The sequence below is a fragment of the Podarcis melisellensis genome (genome assembly GCF_964234715.1).
Source record: "Podarcis melisellensis genome assembly, chromosome: 9".
NCBI classification, from domain to species: Eukaryota; Metazoa; Chordata; class Lepidosauria; order Squamata; family Lacertidae; genus Podarcis; species Podarcis melisellensis.
In genome coordinates, this window is record NC_138541.1 from 10,657,785 (window position 1) to 10,684,810 (window position 27,026).

At 43.7% G+C, this 27,026-nt stretch overlaps 1 protein-coding gene and 1 long non-coding RNA gene across 4 annotated transcripts in view; one reads left to right on the forward strand and one right to left on the reverse strand.

Moving 5' to 3' along the window:
• The window catches only part of CNOT6L (CCR4-NOT transcription complex subunit 6 like), a 37,755-nt gene extending 18,758 nt beyond the window's left edge, over positions 1–18,997 (reverse strand). Inside the window, exon 1 of one of the 3 annotated variants that reach the window (XM_081925027.1) lies at positions 18,602–18,997. The gene's annotated coding sequence lies outside the window, so the exon portion shown is untranslated. Of the gene's footprint in view, positions 1–14,957; positions 14,977–18,429; positions 18,515–18,601 lie in introns of those variants that run through there. The other 2 variants (XM_081925028.1, XM_081925026.1) reach the window with 2 other exon arrangements.
• Positions 18,998–21,854: 2,857 nt separating this feature from the next.
• LOC309377854 lies at positions 21,855–25,277 on the forward strand. The gene is made up of 3 exons (XR_014171731.1): positions 21,855–23,359; positions 23,818–23,954; positions 25,212–25,277. It is a non-coding gene; the product is annotated as an uncharacterized lncRNA (long non-coding RNA).
• Positions 25,278–27,026: the final 1,749 nt, after the last annotated feature.

A 27,026-nucleotide genomic window follows, 5' to 3' on the forward strand; every position in this document is an offset into this window, starting at 1 on the left:
GCAAAGCCTTTTTCCCCCCTCCGGACTTCAGAAGAGGTCCAGGAAGGCCGGCGGGAGCGAAAGGCTTTGCTCCCCACTGCCAGCATTTTAAAAGCGGTCCGGGATAGCAGGGAAGCGCTTCCCGCTATCCCGGACGGCTTTTGAAGGCAGGCAGGGGGGGCAAAGACCTTTGCCCCCCCGCCCGCCTTGGGAAGAGGTCCTGGACCTCTTCCCAAGGTGGGCGGGGGGCAAAAGTCTTTACCCCCCCTGCCTGCCTAACCGGGGGCTTTTAAATCGCCCCGGGACTGTCCGGGGCGATTTAAAAGCCCCCGGACGGCTTTTGAAGCCTCCCCCCGCCGCCCGGCATCGGGGCATCGTCCCGATGCCGGGCGACGGGGCGAGAAAGCCTCCCCCCGCCGCCCGGCTTCGGGGCATCGTCCCGATGCCGGGCGACGGGGCGAGAAAGCCTCCCCCCGCCGCCCGGCTTCGGGGCATCGTCCCGATGCCGGGCGACGGGGCAGGAAAGCCTCCCCCCGCCGCCCGGCTTCGGGGCATCGTCCCGATGCCGGGCAACGGGGCGAGAAAGCCTCCCCCCGCCGCCTGGCATCGGAACCATGTCCCGATGCCGGGCGACGGGGCGAGAAAGCCTCCCCCCGCCGCCCGGCTTCGGGGCATCGTCCCGATGCCGGGCGACGGGGCGAGAAAGCCTCCCCCCGCCGCCCGGCATCGGAACGATGTCCCGAAGCCCGGCGGCGGGGCGGGAAAGCCTGGGCGCGCTTGCAACTCTCCGCAAGGAGCGCGCTCCTTGCGGAGAGGTCCGCGCCTCTCCTGGACCTTTTCTGAAGGCAGGGGGGGGCAAAAGTCTTTGTCCCCCCTGCCTGCCTTCCCAGGGGCTTTTAAATCGCCCCGGACAGCGGAGAAGTCCTCCGCTGTCCCGGGCAATTTTAAAATGCCGCCCGCCAGAAGAGGTCGGGGGAAGGCGGTTTCCATAGGAACGCATTAATTGATTTTCAATGCATTCCTATGGAAAACCGTGCATCGCAAGACGAAAAACTCGCAAGACGAAGAGACTTGCGGAACGAATTAATTTCGTCTTGCGAGGCACCACTGTAAAGTGATGCATCTTCGGGCCTCTCGGGCCCCTCCAAATATAGTCCGGTCCCCCACAAAGTCTGAGCAACAGTGGACCGGCCCCCTGCTGAAAAGGTTTGCTGACCCCTGGATTAGACATTTCTTTTTCTTAGGAACAACTCAAAGGATGTTTGTAATATTCTGAATTCACAGAGTCACGATCAGATTTTAAGTGCAGAGGAAAGGAAAACAGAAAAGCTACAAAGCAGAAAAGCTGCCGGACTCATTGCAGAAAGGCCACACAGCAGCCTCTAGTCCTAACACAAGCTCTGCTCAGATATAAGTATGCAAAACAAAAAAGAGGCAATGTCCTGTGAACATTCCAAAGAGAAGATATGCCTCCAGTTCCTCACACAATCAGCAGCTGCAGGCTGTTCTCAAAAACATCAATGAAGTAGGACAAAGGAAAGATCCCAGGTGAAGTTCAGCTAGCCATTAAAGTTTAGCCTCTAAATCTTAACTCTAGGCTTTTAATGTTTAAAAGGTTTATTTTAAGCAATGTAAACACTGTCAGATTCTCTAAATACAGTTTCAGAAAACTGACCAAAAAAGGTGGACTGATATTTTTGCTTTCAAGGCTTATTTATCCTGGAGACCCAGCTAGATTGCTGTGCAAAGATATTCGTGGTAGATGACTGATGGCTTGCCAGAGGAACGCTATAAGCAGCTGTGCTGTTCCTATCTGGACACTGGTCAGCAGCTTTGAATATCTGGAGAGGGGAGTTTCCTGCCTCTAAAGAGGAAGCCAACTTTTTTCTCTGTATACACTGCCAAATGATTTACACGATGGTATCCCCAAACATTCTTTATGAATCTACCAGACAAACACTTATAAAGAAGAGTGATCAAAGGCCAATTCACACAACCATTTCCTCTTTAAAAACTGATTTCTGCAACTGTGGGATACTTGCAGAATAAAGGAATGCATAATTTATACACCACCATACTGACACCCATGCCCCTTTTCCTGGGGCAGCTACAGAAATGTCTAGCAGCTGAGAAAATAGCAGTGGATGAAGGCCAGTTGCTTTGATCTAAGGCTAAGCAAGACCTCAGGGCAGGTGTTGGCTCTAAAATCTGTGTTAAGGAGCCATATAAATTATAACAAAATATAGCTGAGTCAAAACACTGGCTATTGCAGACTGCCAAACTGCACCAGAGGGTAGATTTAGGATGTTATTTTCCTCTTTCATCTGACTGAATATTGGATTTTATGTTTAGCTGGTTGACTATTGTTATTTGAACTCTAGGTTTATTTAATAAAGGTCAGCATCTTGTTAAGTCACTTAGATAATAAACATAAAAAATATTTTGCCCAACTGTTCACAAAAGATCTCAGGGTGTTTGAGACTTTGTAGAGATATGCAGTCATGGTTGTAAATGCAACTCAGAAATTTGCCATCTAAAAACTTCCACCTTAATTGAGACACAGCAATAATTTCAGTTTCCTTCTTTGCCTTATAAAAAAAGGCACAGTGTTTGCTACTAAATTAAAGGTTATACACCAAAATATAGGCAAACATCTCAATGAGAATTGTCTGAAGCCTAAGAGAAATTTACAAGGTGTTTTTCTCAGTGCCAACTGCAGAAATTATATAAAAGGGTCTTCTTCACAAATTAAAATTTTAATGCTTACACCTAGAAAGGCAGGATGTGAACATGACAAACAAGGGTTTCAGGAATTTGTGCATGATACATCGGAAAACTGGCATTGTCTCCTGTCGTCTCAATACTGAATGAAAAATGTGGTTTGGTGCTGAGTAATGTCTCCAAGTACCGGTAACTAAAGTTTATACCTAGGGTTTCTAGACTCTGGCCCCCAAACCTCAATCAGGTGGGACTTGATGTTTCTGTGGATGTGGTTGAAGACAGGAGATGGCATATCCATCACATTACATATTCACATTGCCTTTTTATTGTTTCCTTTATTTCTTATATTGAATTTTATTCTACAGGCAACCCCCCGTTTGCATGGGGCTGTGTTGTGGGTACACTAGCACAGACCAGCAGTCGTGCATAAGCCCATTCTACCCTCACCCTGCCACCTTCTCGGGTCAAAAGCATGTGTCAGCAGTCATGTATCCATCAGTCGCATGCGAAGTAGTTGCCAGCTGTATTACAACTTGAACACTATGGAATCGCAATTACTACAAAAAACAGAAAAATAGTTAAGGGTCATTCCACGCCAAATCACCTGATTTTAATACTCAATTGTGCTCTCATGTCTCAGATTTTGTTCAAAACTTTTGTGTGTGTACATACATACGAGATAATCTCTAATTAATTTTTTAAGATTTTTTGGGGTCCAAAATTGGTGTGGAATGACCCTTAAATAGTCCACCAAGACCCTCAGCGATTTTCAAGTGGCCCATGAGGGGAAAGTTTGGGACCCACTGGTTTAGACTAAACTTCCATTTATGATACAGTACTCTGCTTTCAGAAGACTACTTCCCTATGAAAGAAATACTAACAGGTTCTGGGTTTTGGGCATTCCGGTGATTGATTTTGTGCTACAGTTGCCCCCACACTCATCTTGCAAGAGGTGGAGCAACAGCTTTCAGCATAACAAGCGGCACAGTTCATATGTGTGTTGCAGGCATCTCACATGGGAATGGCTGGGTGAATGGTTTTTTTCCATTGCAATATGCTTACGAAGCTGGCACTAGGCAGAACTTCTATATTATGCATGCTTTTCTTGGTATAGATATTAATACTCATGGCATAAAAAGTAATGCATTAAGTTTCTGTTTGTTCAAGTCCTAATATAGTACACAGATCACATGAAGTAGATTATGTTGATGCCTACAGGTTCTGGTGATACATCTTGTCCTTGTTAGCACACACCACATGTTTTGCAAACTGGTGCAGATGACAGGCTTTAATATATAAAGGTAAAGGTAAAGGTACCCCTGCCCGTACGGGCCAGTCTTGCCAGACTCTGGGGTTGTGCGCCCATCTCACTCAAGAGGCCAGGGGCCAGCGCTGTCCGAAGACACTTCCGGGTCACGTGGCCAGCGTGACATCGCTGCTCTGGCGAGCCAGAGCTGCACACGGAAACGCCGTTTACCTTCCCGCTAGAAAGCGGTCCCTATTTATCTACTTGCACCCGGAGGTGCTTTCGAACTGCTAGGTTGGCAGGCGCTGGGACCGAGCAGCGGGAGCGCACCCCGCCGCAGGGATTCGAACCGCCGACCTTTCGATCGGCAAGTCCTAGGCGCTGAGGCTTTTACCCACAGCGCCACCCGCGTCCCATTGCTTTAATATATACTATACATTTAATTATTTTTGCTTTTACACCTGACTCCTAAAAATCCCTACAGGTAATTAAAATGCTTCAGTTTCTATGAACACACTACTATGTATGTGTGCTTAGAGATGCAGAGTACAAAAGCCAGTAGGAAACCACTAGGGCTTAGTTAGCAAGTCAGGAGAGCCTATGATTCACACACAAGTCAAGCATAAAATACACAATATTTTATGGATGGAGGGGTGGAAAACCTGTGACCCTTCAGATGTTACTGGACTCCAAATCTCATTAGCCCCAGCAAGCAATGCTAATTGGGCTTATACTCCGCTGCAATCTACACAACATTCTTCCACCTGTCACAAGTTTGCTAAGCTTTCCCCATCCACTCCATGACGGACACACATTTTGGGAACAGTTCCCATCTTTTTTCTTTCCATTCCTCACACTGAATAGAAGAGCTACTGTATAGATTAATCCATATCTGCATGTAACCCGTTGCATTTTTATACAGTATATAGACAATTTTCCTAAAGAGAAGTGTAAAAAAAAAGCATGTAGGAAAAATCTTATGTGAAGCTGCCCCATTTGGGCATGATTATTCTGAGAAATTTCAGCTGGCTGTTCCTCTAGTGCACAGGCAACAGCCATATCTTGCCTGCCCCTCCATTTCAAAGGTTATTGACACTGTAGAATGGTACCACCAAAGCAGCCCACTTTTCAACTCGCCTTGCAACATGAAGCGGAAAAAAAACCCCTTTTTCTTTGCATCAGAAAAGAGACACAAGTGCTTAACTCTTCTGTCCTGGATCGTCAGATACAGAACTACAAGTCTAAGGGAAAGCTGTTTTGGGACTACAACTCCCATCATCCCTGCTAACAGGACCAGTGGTCAGGGATGATGGGAATTGTAGTCCTGAAACAGCTGGAGGGCCAAGTTTGGCCACCATTGGGTTAGACCAAGACAATGGTGGTTGGAGGAGCCTTCAATTACTCTGCTGTCATGATCAGATCAGTAGATGGTTAGGTTTGCACCACACGCTGCTCTTGATGCTTTAGTGAGGTGGCAGTGTCAGCTATTTGAATGGTTTGCACACAAATACTTCTGGATCTATATGGTTTCCTGGTACCTGAGGGATAGACCTGCTGAGGCCCTGCCCTCTCTTTGGAATTACATAACCTATTTCCATATAGAATCAGAATTGTAGTGTTTGAATAGACCTTGAGGGTCATCTACTTCAATCCCTGAAATGCAGGAATCCCTCCCCCAGCCGTCCCTGGGCGGGCACAAACCACCAACCTTCTGGTTAGGAGCCAGACATTGTTTTAATAACTTAAAGACTTTTAAAAAGAACGCTTTTAAGGCTGTCCTTGAATTATTTTTTGTTGGCGGAATTGGTTCATAGCTGTTGTGTGTTTACGCTTGTCCAAGATGTGTGTGACCATGCATGAGTGCATGGCTGCAACCCGGAAGTGGCTGGAAAAGGGGCGTAATGGACTCATGAGCGCTCTGCCGATGTGCACGTGAGTCAGGAACGTAACCCAGCACAAAACGACATTGCCTGTCTTGTGCTCGTTTAAAGCCAACTTTTGAAAGCCACTTTACAAAGACCTTGTCATAAAAAGGTGGAATATAGATAAATAAAGCAAAAAACGATTATGAAACTACTGGATCCTAAGCCAGCTTTGGTGAGGGACACAAAATAGACCCCTGTGCTGTGCCAACCTGGAGTTGGCACAATGAAATGGGTAGAAAATTTGCTCCCTTTCCCCCTGGTTGGCAGAAGTCAGCAGGGCAGTGATTATGACAGAGAATCCACCATCCCACCCCCGGCTACAATGGCTAGTCCATGTTAAAACATTAGTCAAGCGTATGAACAACATGCCAGGTAAACACAATGTGATTTTATGCCAGCCATATGGCTACATATACTGTGGTGGACACTGCAATTCCCCCTTCCCACACATGCAATCCTTTAATGCAGGTTCCCCTGTATGTTTTCTACAAAATGTGCCTTGAACCATTTACAGCAAGTATTATAAATAACACAAAAATAACCCTTGGGAAAGCACATGACTCTATAGAGAATTTGGTCTGGGTTACATGCTATTTTCCAGTAAATAAGGGCTAGAAACTACTGTAGACATTAATGATTATTGTGCACAAGCCCCTTAACCACCAGACCTGACTCAATACCAACAAAATAAACCTGAAGATGGAGCAGCTGAAAAGTTGGAATATGGGCACAATTAAGAATGTTGTTTCTGTCATCTAATCTGGAGCACCTAGTTTAATTTATGGGCTCTAACTGTTCATTTTAAAAAGCTTTGTTTTACAGGTTAAATAAATACATTGACCTGAAAATCTGTCCAGTCCCTTCTAGAATATCTAATTTCTTTTTTAAAATTTGCCTTGTGGTTTACTGAAAGCAACTTTCATTCTATCGCATTCTGTGAAGTTTCACATCGGCTGTTCTTTTAACATGTTAAGCCAAAGCTGCACATCTGGCCCTATCCCCAATATTTTTTCTCCAGCCTGCCTAAGACTCCACTGATTCTGGTGGCAGCAAAAATAAAATTAAAGAGTAGATGCGACACTGGAGCAGACATTTAAGCTTCTCCCAGCACCTGAACAGAGATGCAAACCAACCCTTTCCCAATGATCCAATTGATCATTTGATAAGCTGGGAGGGGGTAATAGCTCCTCCACCACCTCAACTAATCTGCATGGATCAGCCAAGGGGTATGGGTGTGTGTCTGCATGTACCTTGTGAGGTGGCCATACCCAGCACCGGCACCCACAAAGGCTTGGCCAAGGGTAAATATGATCCTTACTACAAAAAGGTTAGTTGTTTTTATTATAAAAAAACACCAAGGTTATGTTTCTGAGAGTTCTTCTAACACAAGTAAAAAAGTCAGCATACCACAAATAAATAGAAACTTCACTACAGGGCTCAAGTTTGCTAGTAATTGCTCTCTTCCTTCACCCCCCCCCCCCGCCTGCAGTCAGCACAACTATTAACATAAATCTTGCAAATAAGTTATTAACCCGGTGCGTCTCACATGCTATGAAAGTTATGTGTAAAGAAAGAAAGAAAAAAAAAGAGCAATTTACAAAATTTCCCTGAATGATCACCTGGAGGCAATTTTCACTCAAAGACGAACTTTGAAAATGACTATATACTTGCCCAGAGGAGAACCACAATCAATACTGGAATATATTTAGCAACTCTTGATATACTGTTTTCCTCAAATAGACTCAAGCTGGCAGAGTACAGGGGTGCGCTTAATACTTGGGGAAAATAACCTGTGATATCAGAGCCTTAATTGGCGCAGCTTGTCTATTTAAAATGTGTGCTAGCCAAAATCTGAGGCAAGGATAAGGTGTATCAGCTGAGATCTGGCCCTCAGCACTCCATTCTACCACTTAATTTTTTAGTCTTAATTTATCCTTAAAAGGGGCAAATTTGTTACGTTTCCACAACAAAAGGATGCAAAAGAAGTCTCACACAAATTGGAACATTCTGGTGGGTGGGGAATGCCTCTTGTGCCGATTATTGAATCTCCAGAATTAGCCACACTTTGCATTTACAAATAGACCAAACAACAAGAAAAGTAAAATCCCAGCGTTCCAAAGGGGAAGGGTGAGGAGGAGGAGGAGGACAAGAACTTGTCAAGTCACATTTCCAATAGTGGGAACTGATAATTCTGTATCTCCATCATAATCTAAAGCAGGGGTGGCTAACATTTTTGTCCAGAGGGCCACTTTTGCCCTTGGCTAAATCTCTCGGAACTGCATGCCAGCAGTGGGTACAGCTAAAAATTGTTGTGGGCATCTCACACTGCATGTGTGGACACACGCAGGCATACAGCCTCCTATTGAATGGTTAATCTGATGATTGGGTAGGGGGGCAATATGAGGCTACTGGGCTCTGCCCACTCCAGCACTGTGTCATTTTAAGTAGGTAGAATCTTGGAGTGGTGGTAGGGGGAAGAGAAAATATTACTTAGAGGCCAACTCAGACCCCTGAACTGAGGGTTTGCTGCAACAACTTCAAATAAAAGAATTACCAATAATGCTTTACCATAATTTGCCTATTCTTGATAACAACATTAATCAGGCATCAATTAATCAAACATGCAGAGTCCTGTATTGTAGCTATTTAGATGTATCCAGAGTCTTTTGGCTGGAGGGAGGAGGACAAAGAGACACTCAACCATGCATTTTTCTCTGGGAACACCAACTTTCCCCCGAGGTCATCCCTATTTCTAGGCTCTGAAAGGGCTGTCAGGGGTTGGTTTATCAAACTGAAATTCAGAGAGGCCTCCAAATCTATTTGGAATGACTGCAAACCCACTATTAGTTGAGGTCTGATCAAGAGCTGTAAGGAAAGAGGTCACATAGATGGCAGCCAGCTGGTCTATAAATCAAGACCTTAGTCAACAACAGGTTGCATCACCTGATGTCTTCAGTTTCAAAGACACAAATACTTCTGTAAATTCAATTCCAGGACACATAGTTGTGCAACATTGAGATACAAACAAGCTGCACACTTCAATTGTAGCAAAGATTGTGAAAATGCAGCTTGGACAACCATTTTAATATGTTATGAAATTAGACCTTCAAATATATCTACCATTTTTGCTTTAATAAAACATGTGCAGGGCTACAACCCCTCACATTAAATTGCCAAACAATTTGCTTGTTTATCAGATCCCTTTATTTTACAGCTTCAATTTACAGTTCTATTTTCTCATCTAACTTAAAAGCAAATGTGAGACACTGAATCCACACAGCTGAAGAGACTGAGCAGCTCTTCCATTTGTTTTTTGTTTACTCAGATTTCTATAGAATGAAGGCAGCCTTGAAACCCAAGTACTTGCTCCAAGAAATAAAGCCTTGTATATGCAAGCAAGTCTTCATTCACTAATTTGCTCTAGTGAAAGTCTGCAAAGCAAGAGGTTTGGCTTCCCCTTTTAAAATAAAACTATGTATAGGCAGAGAAACAAGCTAAACTTTATTCAACTGTAAAGCAGTTGCGAAGGCACTTGAGGCAGTATCATCATGTGATAGAAATTCTCACACAAGTGTGTAATAATTCATACCACACAGTCATAAATCCACTAGGGAACTTGGATCAGATCCAGCAAGCCTGCCTATTAACAGGTTTTAACTTGCTTTACAAACTATTTACAAGGAACTGCTGTCTCTATCTACAAGCTGCTGAACATCTAAGCTACATTGAGAGGAGCACTGCACATGTATACAGGTGAAACTTGAAAAATTAGAATATCGTGGAAAAGTTCATTTATTTCAGTAATTCAACTTAAAAGGTGAAACTAATATATGAGATAGACTCATGACATGCAAAGCGAGATATGCCAAGCCTTTATTTGTTATAATTGTGATGATTATGGTGTACAGCTGATGAAAACCCCAAATTAACAATATCAGAAAATTGGAATATTAAATGAAATCAGCAAAACAAGGATTGCAAATAGAGCAATATTGGACCTCTGAGAAGTAGAAGCATGTATATGCATTCAGTACTTGGTTTGGGCCCCTTTTGCATCAATTACTGCCTCAGTGTGGAGTGGCATGGATGCTATCAGCCTGTGGCAACTGCTGAGGTGTTATGGAAGAACAGGATGCTTCAATTGCAGCCTTCAGCTCTTCTGCATTGCTCGGTCTCATGTCTCTCATCTTTCTCTTGGCAATGCCCCATAGATTCTCTATGGGGTTCATGTTAGGCGAGTTTGCTGGCCAATCAAGCACAGTAATCCCATGCGCATTGAACCAGGTTTTGGTAGTTTTGGCAGTGTGGGCAGGTGCCAAGTCCTGCTGGAAAATGAAGTCAGCATCCCCATAAAGCTCGTTTGTGGAAGGAAGCATGAAGTGCTCCAAAATCTCCTGGTAGACGGCTGTGTTGACCCTGGACTTAATGAAGCACAGTGGACCAACACCAGCTGATGGCATGGCTCCCCAAATCAACACAGACTGTGGAAACTTCACACTGGACTTCAAGCACCTGGCATTGTGTGCCTCCCCATTCTTCCTCCAGACTCTGGATCCTTGGTTTCCAAATGAGATGCAAAAGTAGCTCTCATCAGAAAAGAGGACTTGGGACCACTGAGCAACAGACCAGTTCTTTTTTTCTTTAGCCCAGGTAAGACGCTTCTGACATTGTTGTTCAGGAGCGGCTTGACAAGAGGAATACGATATTTGAAGCCCATCTCCAGGATCCGTCTGTGTGTGGTGGCTCTTGATGCACTAACTCCAGCCTCAGTCCACTCCTTGTGAAAGTCCCCAACACGTTTGAATGGTCTTTTCCTGACAATCCTCTCCAGGCTGCGGTCATCCCTGCTGCTTGTGAACCTTTTTCTTCCACACTTTTCCCTTCTGCATAACTTTCCATTAATGTGCTTCAATACAGCACTTTGGGAACATCCAGCTTCTTCTGCAATTACCTTTTGAGGCTTTCCCTCCTTATGGAGGGTCTCAATGATGGCTTTCTGCACAACGGTCAGGTCAGCAGCCTTCCCCATGATTGTGCTTCCTACTGAACTAGACAGAGAGAACATTTAAAGGCTCAGGAACCCATTGTAGGTGTTATGGATTGAATAGCTACTGCACCTTTTCACAATATTCTAATTTTCTGAGGTTGTTAATTTGGGGTTTTCATCAGCTGTGCGCCATAATCATCACAATTATAACAAATAAAGGCTTGACATATCTTGCTTTGCATGTCATGAGTCTATCTCATATATTAGTTTCACCTTTTAAGTTGAATTACTGAAATAAATGAACTTCTCCACAATATTCTAATTTTTCGAGTTTCACCTGCATTGGGTGGCCCCCTAAAAAAACCTAAATTTGGGGGCACTGAGGGGATCTTTGCACCACGGCGCTGCATATGCTAAAGACGGCCCTGAGAATGGTCATACAAGAATGGGCCTTTTCTGCAGTGGCTCCCTGCTTGTGGAATGCTCTCCCCCCAGGAAAGCTTACCTGACACCTTCACCTTTAGGCACCAGGCAAAAATGTTCTTCTTCAACCAGGCTGATTAATATTCTAAGTTCTTTTAAGTGTGGTGTGGTTTTTTTTGGTGTGAGAATAGGTTTGCTTTGTTTTTAATCATGTATTTAGTGTTTTTATTTTACATTTTTATGCTGTGAACTACCCTGAGATCTCTGGATGAAGGGCAGCATACAAATTTAACAAACAAACAAACAAACATACAAACACAGTGGTTCTAGTCTAAGGGATTAATAACTTCATCAGCTATCTTCCATTACAGTAATTATCTATAAATGCTGAGAAATATTTATGGTGGTAAACAAAGAAAACTAACACTAATAAATTGATATGCTGATTAATACATAAAAATATATGTATGACTTTATCTTAACAGAAAATGATTTCTTAGCCAAAAGGCTGAGAATATATTTTATATGCTTACACACTTTTTAAAAAAAGTTAATCAGATCATTCCAAGTTTTATTAAAAACACTGAACTTAGTTCAACCAACCACCACTACTATAACCAAGTCCTAGCTCTGAAGCATTAAGCATGAAGAGACACAGACTACCAGTCCAAAGTGTCAGCGGTCAAAAACCAGTCTAACAGAAATCCCATTTGAATGTACTAGAGATGGTATTTCTTACTCCTCAGTAGTACACTGCAATGACCCACTAACTTTATGGAAGGTGTTTCTAGTTTTGACATTTTTTAATTCAATTGTTCTCACTTTCATTACCAAAAACTTGGTACTTACAAATGGCCTGACATGGAATAGTTTTGCCTGGAAAATTACAAAACCTAAAAAAATGCAACAACTACTTTCCCAGAAGTATTAATTCTAAACAGCACAGATGTTATATTTTCTACAAAGCAAACCCTCTGTTCAGTTCTTTGCATTTGCAAACTGGTGGTTAGAATAAAGAGCTGGAAACCTGGTGTATTCTATTATGGATAGATATACAACACAGCTTATGAGCTCCCAATAAGAAAATCGACTAATACATTTACACTGGAAGAAGTTAACAAAATGTAACACCCATGACAGCCTTCAAAGCTCTCTCACATCTTATAAGCATCATTTCTAATTAGCCCTCAAACTTATGCCTCTACTAAAGTGCCAAAAGCAGATGTTTTCCTTTTCAGTAGCTTAATATTGCTGCATAATTATGCTATGTTAAATGGGCAGTGATGAGATTTCCATTTTTATAGTAAGACTGTGCCATTAAACACACTTTTGCATGAGTATCAATTGGGGCATGCACATGTTATTCCACTAGTAAAGCATAGCTCATACCATTTGTTGGACTGGTGAACGTTTGGCCTTCTTATTTTGCATTACATTATTTGTCAAGGAAGGACACTAACTGCCAAATCCTAGGCTTAGCTTATGGGGCTTTATATTTATCTGAATTACACCCGATCAATCACGTCCTCTGGTGAAGTACTTTGCATGCCACTGAACTTGATCAGACTTAAGAAGGAACTGAAGGTTTGCTTCCAAATGAGGTTACTATTAAACGTGTACTAGCTTTGCTTAAAGGTCTTAACCTTGTACAACACAGAAAAGGCAAACAAAACAATTCTTGGAATATAGCTCTCTCGGGGAAAAACGCTGAGGAAAGGGTGTATTGGGAAATCAAGCCATGCAGTGAGAGATTAAAAATTCAAGCCATTGCAATATATTAAATGCGACCGTTATAAACCTTGCCTTTGCTTAATTTTATCCGTAGACCATACCCACAATTATCACTGCATAACTAGCTGCAGGTAAATAAAATCCAGCATAGTACTTCCAATACAGTGGTACCTCGGGTTAAGTACTTAATTTGTTCCGGAGGTCCGTACTTAACCTGAAGCACCACTTTAGCTAATGGGGCCTCCTGCTGCCGCCGCGCCACCCGAGCACGATTTCTGTTCTCATCCTGAAGCAAAGTTCTTAACCTGAAGCACTATTTCTGGGTTAGCGGAGTCTGTTACCTGAAGCGTATGTAACCCGAGGTACCACTGTACTCTATCCTGTTCTCCCATTTTGTTTCAATATCCAACAAGTATGTCATTAAAAGATGTCATTTGTTTAATCACCATGAAATAATAATGAAACCACAGGATTGTGACTATCCTGGTAAGTGTAACCTAAAAGTTCGTACCAAGTTTATGAATTCAGACACTCAGGGATCCATAAAACCCATAAGAATACAAGGCAGTTAACACGACATCTAAGAAAGTTTCTGTGCCAATAAGCTATTTGCTAGGAAGATTATATTATTTTTTCCCCATCGTGGCAACAGTGAAGGGAAAATCTATACATCAGTCTATATGTAAGGCACAGAAGTTTCTGTCTCTGGCCTATGAGTAAGATGTGGATGGATTAATCCAGACAACTTTGTCACTCATCAGAAAAATACTGTGAACCCTTATTTTTCCTGATGCTGTGACGTCTACATAATACATTCAAACTCTATTTTCTTCCTTAAGAGAAGCAAAAATGCTATACGAAACTAGACTAAGAAGGTGCAACCGCTAGACACCCTGTTCATGCATCCTTGCCTAGCTAGAGCAAGGGTAGCCAATGTAGAACCCTCTAAATACTGTTGGACTACAATTCCCATAATCCCTGACCTTTGGCTATACCAGCTGAAGCTGATGGCAGTTGGGAGTTCAACAACATCTGGATGTCAGAGCGTTGGCTACCCCAGAGCTAGGACAAGCTAATATCGATGAACAAAAGATGATAGTGAAATTGCTTGAAAGTAGGAGTTGGAAGGTCGAGTGCCAGAGGTTTTTCAAGAAATCCAGCATGTTCAAATAAGGAGCTATTTTGCGTGTTTTTATATATCCATAGTGCATTTCAAACAAAGTTAGCTGAATATGCTAGATGCCAGTCTGCAGCTGGTGTACAGCCTGAATGTGAGTAATGCCTGTTCTGTGAAAAAGGATAGGTTCCTCAGAAGCACCTGTTGCATATGAATATGCTCACTATGCCGGAGACCCACTCACTTGAGATCAGCAAACACTGAATACACAAAGGACGCCATTATAATTGTCAGAGTTGATTTTAGCTTGCCTGAAGTTAATGTGCCTAATCAATGTAGAAGATTGCCAAAAGTTTAAATGCTAACACAGGAATTTTAGGCCAAGCTGTCTGGATTATTGTTTTTTAAAAATAGTTCCATTTGTAAAGTCTTATTTCAGTAAAAAGGTCGACATGCTGTAACTTATTTACATCTGGTGGGCAGGGTAGAAGTGGAGCAAATGGTGAAATCAGATCAAGCAGTATCCATTCTTTAATCAGCTTCACTTCCTATTTGTCAGGAACTAGGCACAATGTTGACTGAAGTGAATAGGCTTGGTAATATGTTTAAATAGAATACAGATTCTTCAGTTAAACTTATTTTTACAGGTCATTCTGTACATTTAGCAGTGTCTGTTGCATTAATTCTTGTTTGCACAGATTATTTCACCATGGTTATGGAAAACAGCAAACCCACCAAGTTTTTAGTGGAACAAGACTCAGAGCAACAACATTAAATTCTAAGCTCACGGCTAGTTTTGAGTGTTTTTCTCTTGGTGTTTTTCCTCACTTTAAAGACAAGGCCAATCCAACGCTTCTTCCAATAATTAGCTCTAGAGAAAATCAGATAAACAAAGGGAATTCAGTCTACTTACATGAAAGTTTGTCTACCACATACTAAACCTGATCCCATTCTGACAAACTTTTTACAAAGGTATGTTTAGCAACCATACTATTTACTGAAATCCAAGGGTCTATTCAGAAGCATAAAGATAGCTATGTAATTAAAGGAAGGCGCTCAAACTCACAATTTTGCCATGCTGAAACAAATCTTTCCACTCAACATTGGAAACTTATTAACTTTCGCAACTTCTGTGTTCATTACACCTTGTAGAACACCATAAACAAAAGACAGATCTCTTCCCATTGGAGCTTCATTCTAAATTTCATTTCCAACTTCTTCTGAAATCACTGTGTGCCTTAAAGCTGTTTCCAGTATTTTATGAACAGTCAGAATACAGTAGTGAACACTTAAAAAGCATATATTGGTTTCGTCATGCTTTTCGCATGCTGCGTATTTGTCTGTACCTGTCAAATATGCTAGGTAATTTTACATAATAAGCTATCAGTACAAAACTGTGCATGACAATAGGTAAGTGTGCAAAGACAACAGGTATGTGTGCAAACACACATATCATACAGATGCAGTAACTCTCTCTTGATTTTGTAATATGCTACCCTAAGGCTTCTATCTGAAGCATATGGGATATTGTTTTTGTTTGTTATTATGGTAGGTATTTTTGTATTTTTAGATTGTGAACTGTCTTGTGATCTTTGGATGAAGGATGGTATAGAAATTTAATGAATTATTATAATAATAGTCTAACAGGACATAAATTACGGTAATAAAATGTGAAAATAAACCTGTCTTAAAGTACAGATACTAAAAGCAAAACTGCTGAGACTACAGAGATCCATTTATAAAAACTGAAGGATTAATCTAGAATTAAAACACAACTACATTGCCAAATATGCTAGATAAGGCCTATCAGTGGTGGCTTTCTCATGTGTCACATACCCAGATTCAGCATGCATGAAAGCACTAGTCCACATGGGGACTGCCACTTCAGATCCTTTGCCTGAGTCCTACTAGTCCAAATAGTATATTGGGGAAGAGGGGATTAGTGCAGTTTTCCACCTCACTCTGATCTTGAAAATACCGTGAAACATTTTCTCCTTGCTCTAATACGACATGTGAAATACGACACCTTGACTGGACAGCATTGCTGCTGTACAGGTACATGATCCAAAGAAAGGTGGAAGAGAGCAACAGTTCTGAAGCAGTAAGGAAGCTGCAAATCAAATATTAACATTTAGAGTGACTATTACATTTTGAAAGTTCTCACATTAAGAGTGCATGCAGACTGAAAAGGAGCAGCCATGGGTTTCTCTCCTGTAGAATGAGCCTGGCTTCCCCTCTCCTTTGCAGTGCTTTAGATAGACATATGCATCAGAAAACCAAATGTTCATTCAGGGGCCATGCCTTCTACATGTATACATTTTTAAAGCTCTGTGTATATGTTTACTCAATTTAATGAATGTGGGGAGTTTTTTAAACGTTCTTTTCAAGACAGCAGAAACACTAACCTTGCAAAGGCGGGGAAGAAAACACAGAAGTTTCAACACACCAAGTACATTACAGCCCCTCCTTACTCACACCATTTTACAGTGCAATCCTATCCAAGTCTAATGAGAAGTAAGTCCCACTGGGGTTCAGTGGGATTACACCAGGTAAATGGATGTAGCATTGAGCCCAGACTTGATGTGTAAATTCACAGTGTTCTTGCTGTTAGGGATCAGTCCATATAAACTGCCCAGATTTCCTCTGAACACATGCACTTCTTAAAGAGCATAGTTGTCAAATCCCCCTGATTTCCTTATTCCAGAGCATCTCACAACACAATATTACATGCTAATAGAAAACATAATGGACACCAGCTATCTATAGCTCACATTTCCACCATTCCTCCAAGGATCTCAGGTTGGTATGCAGGCGGAGGGAGATGTTATTATCCCATTTTACAACAACACTAAGTGAAGTGCAACTGGCAGGAAGCTTTATGGTTATGAAGTGACTCAAACCCAGCTCTCCTTGGTCCAGCTCCAACACCCTAACAATTAACCCTACACTGGATCAGGTTGTGTTTCAATCTAGAACACATACAACATAGTTATTTGGGCCCCTTCACATATTAAGGCTTTTTTAAGTGGTCACCCAAAGATGAAAATTATGTGACAGACAATAATTGAAAATACACATGTCAGAAAGCTGAATTCAGCCTATAATTCGGATGAGCATAATTTATGGCCATGTTACATGGAAAACAGTCCTAGCAGGCCCACTCCAATATAAAATCACATCGCAATCCCTACTCACAATCTAATAGTTATCCTCAGAGTATCACCAAGATATTTAGAACTGAAGAGCTGGAAGGGACCAAGAGAGTCATTTAGTCCATCCCCCTGCAATGCAGGAATCTTTTGCCCGAGGTGGGGCAAGAACCCACAACCCTGAGATTAAGAGTCTCATGCTCTACCGACTGAGCCACATATTTATTTCGAAGTGTTTCCATCCCTCCTCTCCAGCCAGAGAAGGCTTACAACAGTGAAGTCACCCAAGGACAAACATGAGCTAAACCCTTACATTCATAAATTTATAGTATTGGAAGCAGGCAGCTTCCAAGTTGGGGTTTGGTTTGTGTGTGTGTGTTCTCAGTGCCCTGCAATTTCAGGCGCAGCTAATCGTTTCAGGAGTGCCTGTGAGCTAGAAGAGATTAGGAACCAAAACTGCCACGTTAAAATGCAGCAAGCGGTTACAACACATGGAATCGTAGGAGTTGTGGAAGGACCCTGAGGATCATCTAGTCCAACCCTCTGCAATGCAGGAATATATTGTTTTAACAATCGATTCGGAGCTGCCCAGAGTGGCGGGGGGAAACTCAGCCAGATGGGCTGGGTATAAACAAATTACTATTATTACTATTATTACTATTATTATTATTATTATTGCAGCCCTCTAGTAGGAACCTGAGACCGCTTTCTAACCAAACTGAGCTATCCAGGGAAGCATATGTGTACACACACACACACACCCAAACACGCACTTCAGAGCACAACTGCCTGGGTCGGCCACGCTGGCCACCCCTCCTCCTCGAAGCACGACGCTCCCGTCACTATCCGTGCAACCGCCACGGACACAACCCGGCAGCCTTTCGCCACCATGCCGTGACCACAACCCACTTGGGAGCGAAGTCCCGTGGATTCCTGCGCCACCGACTCCGGCCAGGGTCCGACCCGCGCGCGGGTGCGCCGCCCGTTCACACGCTCCTGCGTCTCCCCGCTTCCACTTCCACACGTACGCGCCCCGACCGTCTCCGCCACAACCACCACCACCCAATCCCCGCGTGTCAGGAAGGGCAGGCTCTCCGTCCCCGGTGGTGGTCGCCTGAGGGGGCGCCGGGGCCTCTCTCCCGGCTCCTCACCTCCACCGGGCCGAGGCCGCGGGGAAGAAGCGGCCATTTCCACCACAGGCCGCCTCGGAAACAAACAAGGCCTCGCTCTCGGTCGCCGCCGCCGCCTCAGTTCCCCCCACCCGAGTGGGTCTGTCTGTGGGCGGGACGCGCGCGGCCTTGTCTCCCCCCTCGGGCGGCTCACCTGCATCCAGCAGCCTGGGCGTCTGTCGAGGGGGCTGAGGCGGCTGCTCAGGCGGCGGGGCTGAGGGCAGCAAAGACATGCAGGAGGCGGCGGCCGGGCCGGGCCGAGCCGAGCCGAGCGCGGAGGAGTCGCGGGCCTGGCGCTGAGGCGGACGAGAGAGAGAGAGGCGCGCCCGGGTGTCTCTCCTAGAGGAATACAGACGTGCGCGCGTGTCTGTGGCGGGGGAAGAGGGAAAGCGCGGGCAGGCGGCGCCGCCGCTGACAGGACGGTATGGACTGCGTGTGGGGAAGCGGGCAGTCCCGGGCCGCCTCTTCTTTCCACCCTCCCCCCTTCAATAAGAGGGATTAATAACGGAGGAGGGGCCTGGATGACACGGCGAGGAGGGACGGACCCAGCCGCCGCTGCTTCTTCCCGCCTCTTTCTTCTTCGGCGAAGGCGTCCCGACGAGCCCTCCTCTCTCTCTCGCGCGCGCGCACGCGACCCAGATTCGAGGCTTTTCGCCCGCGACACGCGCGTTGCCCTCGCGCAAGGGCGCTTCCACACGCGCGGGGTTTCTTTGCGTGTGGCTGCCCAGTGCGGAAGACGAGGCCAGAACGGAGCTCTGTATTTTCCCTCCCCCGCCTTTTCCAGGAGTTTCATTTGTTTGTGGGATTTCTATACAGTACTGCCCTCCCTCCAAGGAGCACAAGGGGGTTTACAATATAAGAACACAAAAATATTGTTCCTTTGGTGAATGCCTTGGCCCCCTTCTAATTCAATTCGGATTTATCCTTGCCAGAAGTTCCATTTACTGTATTTCCTTTGTTGGATTTCTAAACTGCCCTCTCCGAGGAGCACAGGGTGGTTTACGATACAAGAACACAAAAATACTGCTATGTGGGGTTGTTTGGGGTGGGGTGGGGCAGGGTGTTAGGCTGTATGCCTTGGCTTCTAATTTTTTGGAATAGCCAAGCTAGCTTCCTGCTGAGATGATGGGCTGCTAAGGAATCAAAGGAAAGGGTTCTGAGTTTGGAGTGATGTGAGCCAGAAGCAGAGCAGCAAGATGGAAACGGAAAAAGTCAAGAGTGATGTTTGATTTCTGTTTGAATCCAAGGCTGCGACTATGGGGGAAGCAAGATTTCCCCCCAGTTGCACTCGCACTGCACGAGTTTCTAATCCGCACAGTTACTAGGAACAGTTGTTGCCACCCCATTCAATCTGCCACCCTGAGCATCTGCTCCTTTAGCTCATAAAAATATCTCTGCCGCACATATAGTTTTTCCAATGGAGGCAGCTCACACATTTAGCTGCAGGTCAGCAAGTGAGGTAAGCAATGTATATGTTATGTGATCTGGCCATAAGGCATAAGGTTTCCTTAAAGGTATTGCCTTTGTGAACTGGAAGCCCAAATTATGTTCAGAGACTGTTGTGAACAATTCAGTCAAAGGTAATATATCTTCTTTAAAACAAGCCCCACCCCCAACAAATTCTCACGGCCTGGCAACCCTTAAATCACTGATTTGACTAATACCTATGGTATGCTACATTTTTGCATGCACATTCTATTGTTCACTATTTTGCAACAGAGGAAGAACTACAGTATTTTATTTTCTATACTTGCATTAGATATGGATGTGTTCACAGCATAGTGGACCACACAAACACATTAGTGCTTTGGAAGGACCATTCTGACATTAGCATAATTCAGTGGTGTTAATCTGGAGATCCAATCAACACTGGTCCAAATCTTGGCCGATGCACCAATGTTCACTGGCTTCCAGTCAAATTCACTTTTGCTTAGTAGCAACCCAGAGGAAGAAGGAACAAACCTTACACTCGCAGGTTTGCACATCCTGGCTCCTGAATGTAACATAAATTCATTACTCCATTTATGGATATACAAAGCTTAATGGAAATGACATGAAAACCTTAGCATAGGCAGTAAGAGCAGGGAAGGAAATCACAGAATTGCAGAGTTGGAAGGAACCACGAAGGTCATGAAGTCAATGCAATGCAGGATTTTTTTGCCCAAACCCTGAGATTGAGAGTCTCATATTCTACCAAAGGACATCTCCAAGCTCATCCCCACTTACCTTTTGGCCTGTGGTTTCCAGGTACAGGTCGACTCTAAAGCTGTGTGTCAGAGAGCTCTCCCTTTCACTCTGGAGCCTTCCCTTCAATGCCTAGCACCTAAAAAAAAAAAAGGAGGCTGGACCTTTCTATCAAAACTTTCCGTCAATTTTACTGTTCATAAAACATGGACTGTGAATTATCACCGTCCATCTGGGAGGTGGAGAAATGAGCAACTGGGAACTCTGCTGTATCAAGGACCTTTAACGCATTTCCGGGGTTAGTTTACCAAAACATGTTAAGCTCTCTCCCTGTTGTTTAGGCGACAAGGCTCCTTTCCCGTCACTAATGAGAATGCCAAGGTCTCTGCAAGCCTTTATTGGAAGCAGTAGTTGTGATAATACAAACCTTTGAAACGCAGACCAGAAGGTTATTGAAATCTAGGGGGGTGTTTTTTACATCCCTCTTCTGTCTCTCATACTGTGCGCCCACTAAAAGCACAATTACTTGATGAAATTAATCTGCACTAATCCCCGGCCATCTCTGAAATGCTTGATTTCTCCAACCTTCCTTAACAATCTCATATTCAAACCATGGTGGAATTATTGGGGGCTCAGAATCTCTCTGGTTACAGATCTTGTGGAAAAGGCGAAATAAAGTTTTTCGGGACAATGGATTATAAAAGTGTGTGATTTTCTTTTTCTGTGAATATCATATAAAGAAAGGCTTCAAGGCTTTCCCCCTCGGTGTCATCATGCAGACAGATAATTAACAGTGGAATCCAAGATGATCTGTTTAGGAATATCCCTCCTTTTGTAGGTTTCCCATTCACTTGCTCTGTCCGTACCCCATAACTGTTCCTACCATTGAGTCCAATGACACAGTAGCCTTTCTGAAGAGAAAGTGCAAATTTGCATTTTTTAAACGGCAGAAGATTCAAGGTGAGCCTCTAATCCTACTTTTTGTTCCTATGGGCCTCCACTTCCCAGTAATGTTTTTCTCTGGAAAAAAAACATTCTGTTGCCATGACCCTTCTATTACAGACTTAACGGGAAATTATGCATGCATGCATGCGAATGAAGGCTTTTTTATTTTTGCAAACATTCCTGTCATAATACTAAAGCACAGTCAAGTTATGTTTTGTTTTTGCCACAGTGAACAACATGTACCAATCTGTAGCCCCTAGATCTGCAGCATTTTGGCTTTCATTACATTGCTGTAAACATCTTCAGAATTCAGAATAATGTTTCCAGTATGAAACTACTAATGGGGCGCAGAATTACTAAACCCCTCTGATGAGTCTGTGGTGTAGGCTGCATCTCTAATGTTTATATATATATATATATATTCTGTTTGTATGCCCTCTCACATACAGAGTTACATCCTCTCCTTTACAGAGTCTACATCTTTAGATAAGTATCACTGATTATCTCCATTCCATCAGGTTTCTGTTTCCATCTCCCAAGATTTATTATTTCTGTATATAACCAGGCACACCTCCTCTGTCACGATTCAGAGGATTCTAGTATGAGCAAATAAGAACCCCTATTTATTTACAAAAACCCTATTTGTCATATTATTATGCGGTTTAAAAATCTTTCACAGGTTCTTCCTGATGTTTGGTCGGAATCTCCTTTCTCGTAATTTAAAGCCATTGGTTTGAGTCCTACTCTCCAGAGCTGGAGAAAGCAAGCTTGCTACATCTTCCATATGGTAGCCCTTGAGATATTTGAAGATAGCGATCCTATCTCCTCTCAGTCTCCTCTTTTCCAGGCTAAACATGCCCAGCTCCCTCAACCATTCCTCATAAGGCTTGGTTCCCAGACCCTTGATCATCTTGATCACCCTCCTCCGCATACGTTCTAGGTTGTCAATATCGTTCTTAAATTGTGGCACCTAGAACTGGACACAGTACTCCATGTGTGGTCTGACTAAAACAGAATAGAGTGGCACTATTACTTCCCTTGATCTGGACACTGCTTTTGTTGATGCATACTCATTGACAATTTTCCTTGTGTGTGTAGGGTGTGTGTGTGTGTGCGTGCGTGCGTGAAACTTTCCCTTTACGTATTAAATCTACTTCCCGACTTTCCTCCCAAAGGAGCCCTGGGCCGGCAAAACAGCAAGTGATAAACAACGAAAACCTATTTAAAACATATTCTTTTCAGACTGAGGCGAAAGTGTCCTTGATTGTTGAAAATGCTGTGAGTGTATAGGAGAAAGAAATGCCGGTTAACTCTAACGAAGGGTGAAAAACATTTGTATAATTTAAATAAAATGTGGGGATTTCAGTGAGCACTTTTGGGGGGTTTGATCAGTCAACCAGCTGCGAATCCACTGAACAGTAACATCGTCTAACCAGCATTTTACTAGCTTCTCCACAAGTCCTCTTAGATCTTATCTGGAGCAGCAACAGATGAAGTTATTCAGGCCAAACTACAATCTGACGAGTTGCCTTTTGGTATCAGTTGGAACGCTTCAAATAATTATAACCTACGAGGTATGAGCAGCTGTTATTAAGATGATGTTTTGGGAATGATGGAAGGAGGAAGTGACTCACGCAGGGCTGTGGTTTTGCTTTGCTTTTTCCCTCGGTGTCATCATGCAGACAGATAATTAACGGTGGAATCCAGATGAAACTCGAGTGGATCTATACAACCAACTCTCCTCGCCCCCACCAACACTTGATACAGATCCGCCTTCTTCTAAGTAAGCGATTTTGGATCTGCTCTTACAGCCATTACTCTGATTTTGTGTGTGGTTCTACCCTGACCTTTCTTGCTCATGGCCTCTAATTTCCGTATCACACTTTTATATCTCAGGTTATAGCTCTTTGTCTGCCTTCATCACCACCCCAAGCATTAAAGTACGCACCTGAAGAGTGCGAAAGAGGGCAAGGAAAAAGAGATGCAGTATATCAGGCCCCTTTTTCGGGGCCGCAATCTCACACAGTGCCCCAGAATGTGTTTTTGGGAAGCTGCCAAACTTCCCAACTGAAGAAACTGTATTTCGGGGGCCACAATCTCCCCCGGATCACGTGACTCATGCAGGAGCAGTGCCCTGGTGTGTTGGAGGGTATGCTTTTTTAAAAAAAAAGTAAAGGACCCCTGGATAGTTAAGTCCAGTCAAAGGTGACTATGGGGTTGCGGTGCTCATCTTGCTTTCAGGTCGAGGGAGCTGGCGTTTGCCCGCAGACAGGTTTCCGGGTCATGTGGCCTGCATGATTAAACCACTTCTGGCACAACGGGACACCGTGACGGAAACCAGAATGCACGGAAATGTCATTTACCTTCCCGCCACAACGGTACCTATTTATCTACTTGCACTGGTGTGCTTTAGAACTGCTAGGTTGGCAGGAGCTGGGACAAAGCAATCAGAGCTCATCCCGTTGTGGGGATTTGAACCGCTGACCTTCTGATCGGCAAGCCCAAGAGGCACAGTGGTTTAGACCACAGCGCCACCTGCGTCCCTCGGAGGGTATGCTGTGGAGGGCATGGTGTAACAAAGTGGCTTCCATGGGGAGTGTGGCGTAAAACAAAATTAGAGACAGCCACCCCTGAAAACCTAATAGTTACTATGGGAAGTCAGCTATGTCCTGCTTGTTATGATGGTGGAGATTATACCCATTATTGATTTTATACACACACACATTTTTGCTGTCTAATAGCAACAGGGAACATTCCTTAGCTCCAGGAAAATATACCAAGTGGCCACACAATACTCATGCTCATTTCACAGAATTCACTCATAAGATACCTGCACATTTTGCCCTATAACTTTCTTCGTAGGAGGGCCAGAGACTTACTTTATATTTTTATCTGAAAGCTCAGAGTCTGGGGGTACCTGCCCAAGGGTACCAGTGCAAGACTTCATGGGTGCCACATCTCCCATGGGTGCCAGGTTCACAACCCTGGACTAGATATGCCTTCACACACAAATGGCCTGCTCCAGATCAGATAACCGTCCCCTCCCCATGGTTGTCCCGTTTTGTTCCCACATGCAATTAGTGTAGTATTAAGAAAACACAAGTAGTTAAATCTGGAGTACATGATCCCATTTAAACTTACTTGACCCAAGACCAAAGCTGAGCTAATTAAAAAAGGAAACAGAATAATGAATGCTTAAAGCAAGTCCCTAGTGTTTTGCTCAGCAGGTGAACTAAAAGCTTTGATTTAGCTCAACCATGCGGGCTCTGTTCCTGTAATAAGAGCACAGGCGGATTATAAAACCGCAGTCTTGGGATGGAACGCCCTGAATCCTTGCCAGCCTCTGAGACTCCGAAGGAGTAATGCGGAGGTTGAACTAAACTCAAAAGGTCAAGAATCCCTTGTGAAATTGCAAGCTTGATGATTCAACTCCTTTTCATTTCAGGAGGAGTGACCTGGCACTGTTGTTTCCCTCTTGCAGAGTTACAAAACTCAGCAATCCTAAACAAGCTATAGCACCCAGAATTCTTTGAGGGGGAAAATGTGCTTTGAATGTGCTTTAAAGCCAAAGTTTACACAGGGCTGCTTCCAGACAGGTGGCTGCTGATAAATAACAAACATTTCTCTTCTGCCAGGGCCAGCACCAAGGAACAGCGTAGCTGGGCCTCTGCTGTGGGTCTACTTTCCAGCGGAGGGGAGCATTGGCATGAGCTGGTTATATCTGCCGCAATGCGGAGGTAGGCTCATCGAGGTGAGGGACCATGGAGGGTGTCTTGCCTAATAGTTCTCCAAAACCTGGAGCTGAAACTGTCTTCCACTGTAAGATACAAGTGGAATTGCAATTGACCTCCCACATTATCGGGGCTTTTCCTAAATGTTGCCCTTCAAGTGTCGCTGTGGGACCAACAAGCTTTGGACTAAACAAAAAAATTTTTTCCTTCCAGTAGCACCTTAAAGACCAACTAAGTTAGTTCTTGGTATGAGCTTTCGTGTGCATGCACACTTCTTCAGATACACTGAAACAGAAGTTACCAGACCCTTCTATATAGTGAGAAGGTGGGGAGGGGTATTACTCAGAAGGTTGGTGGGAATGGGTGATTGGCAGATAGCTGTGATGAGCCTGTTGATGACTCTTAACGACTGCAATAGGTCTTACAGGAAAAAGCAAGGGGTGAGAAGGTGAAAAATGGCTTTGTCATGTATAATGAGATAAGAATCCAATGTCTTTGTTCAGACCAGGTCTCTCCATGGTTTTAAGTTTGGTAATAAGTTGCAATTCAGCAGCTTCTCTTTCCAGTCTATTTCTGAAATTCCTACCACCCATTCCTACCACCCTTCTGAGTAATACCCCTCCCCACCTTCTCACTATATAGAAGGGTCTGGTAACTTCTGTTTCAGTGTATCTGAAGAAGTGTGCATGCACACGAAAGCTCATACCAAGAACTAACTTAGTTGGTCTTTAAGGTGCTACTGGAAGGGAAAAAATTTTTTGTTTTGACTATGGCAGACCAACACGGCTACCTATCTGTAATTGAAGCTTTGGACTGTTCAATTGAACACTTCTGACAACATGGGGGACGAACTGAAAAGATTCCTGTACAAAAAGCTCCCAATAGCATGACGGACCCCATGCTATTGTAGTGTCAGAGATGGTGTACCTGTTATCAAAACTTCTGGAGTCCCTGAGGATCCTTGGACCACTTCAAGTTTGCTGTTCTTAATAGTTTTTATTTTTAACATTGTTAACTGCCTTGAAGGACCTTTTGTGCAAGAGGCAGAAAAATGTTTTAATATTTCCCCCCTTAAAATTAGGATAAAGAGATGAATTTTTAAAAGGTTAATCAATTGATGTTTAATTGTGTGGGGTTTTTTTAAGGATTGCCTTTTCCCTTATGTTTGTAGCTGTTTCTATTTTAGTTGTAAGCTGCCTGTGATGGAAAAAGGTGGGATATAAATAAACACCACCACCATCATCATATTCTTTCTGTAACAGCAGTTGCAGCATATTTGTTGTGGGTGGGGAAGTGGTGGTCTGATTCACCAGAATCACAGAATCATAGAGTTGGAAGGGACTACGAGGGACATCTAGTCCACCCCCTTGCAATGCCCCCAGTGTGGGGCTTGAATCCAAAACCCTGAGATTAAGAGTCTTGTGCTCTACCGACTGAGCTATCCCAATAACTCCCAAGCCATGATAAATAGATGATAGTTGGACCTACCCAGCTACACACCTCTCTAAGTACTTACTCATGTAAGTGTGATTGCCCATTCTTACTCATGAAATGTCAAAAACCAAAACACTTGTTGTGGACCGGAAGCGTAGATCAAAAGTGTTTAATTGGGTGAATCCGCATCTCTAACATGAAGGCCACCAAATATATATAAAAAATTAAAAATTGTCCAGTGGCACCTTAGAGACCAACTAAGTTTGTTCTTGGTATAAGCTTTTG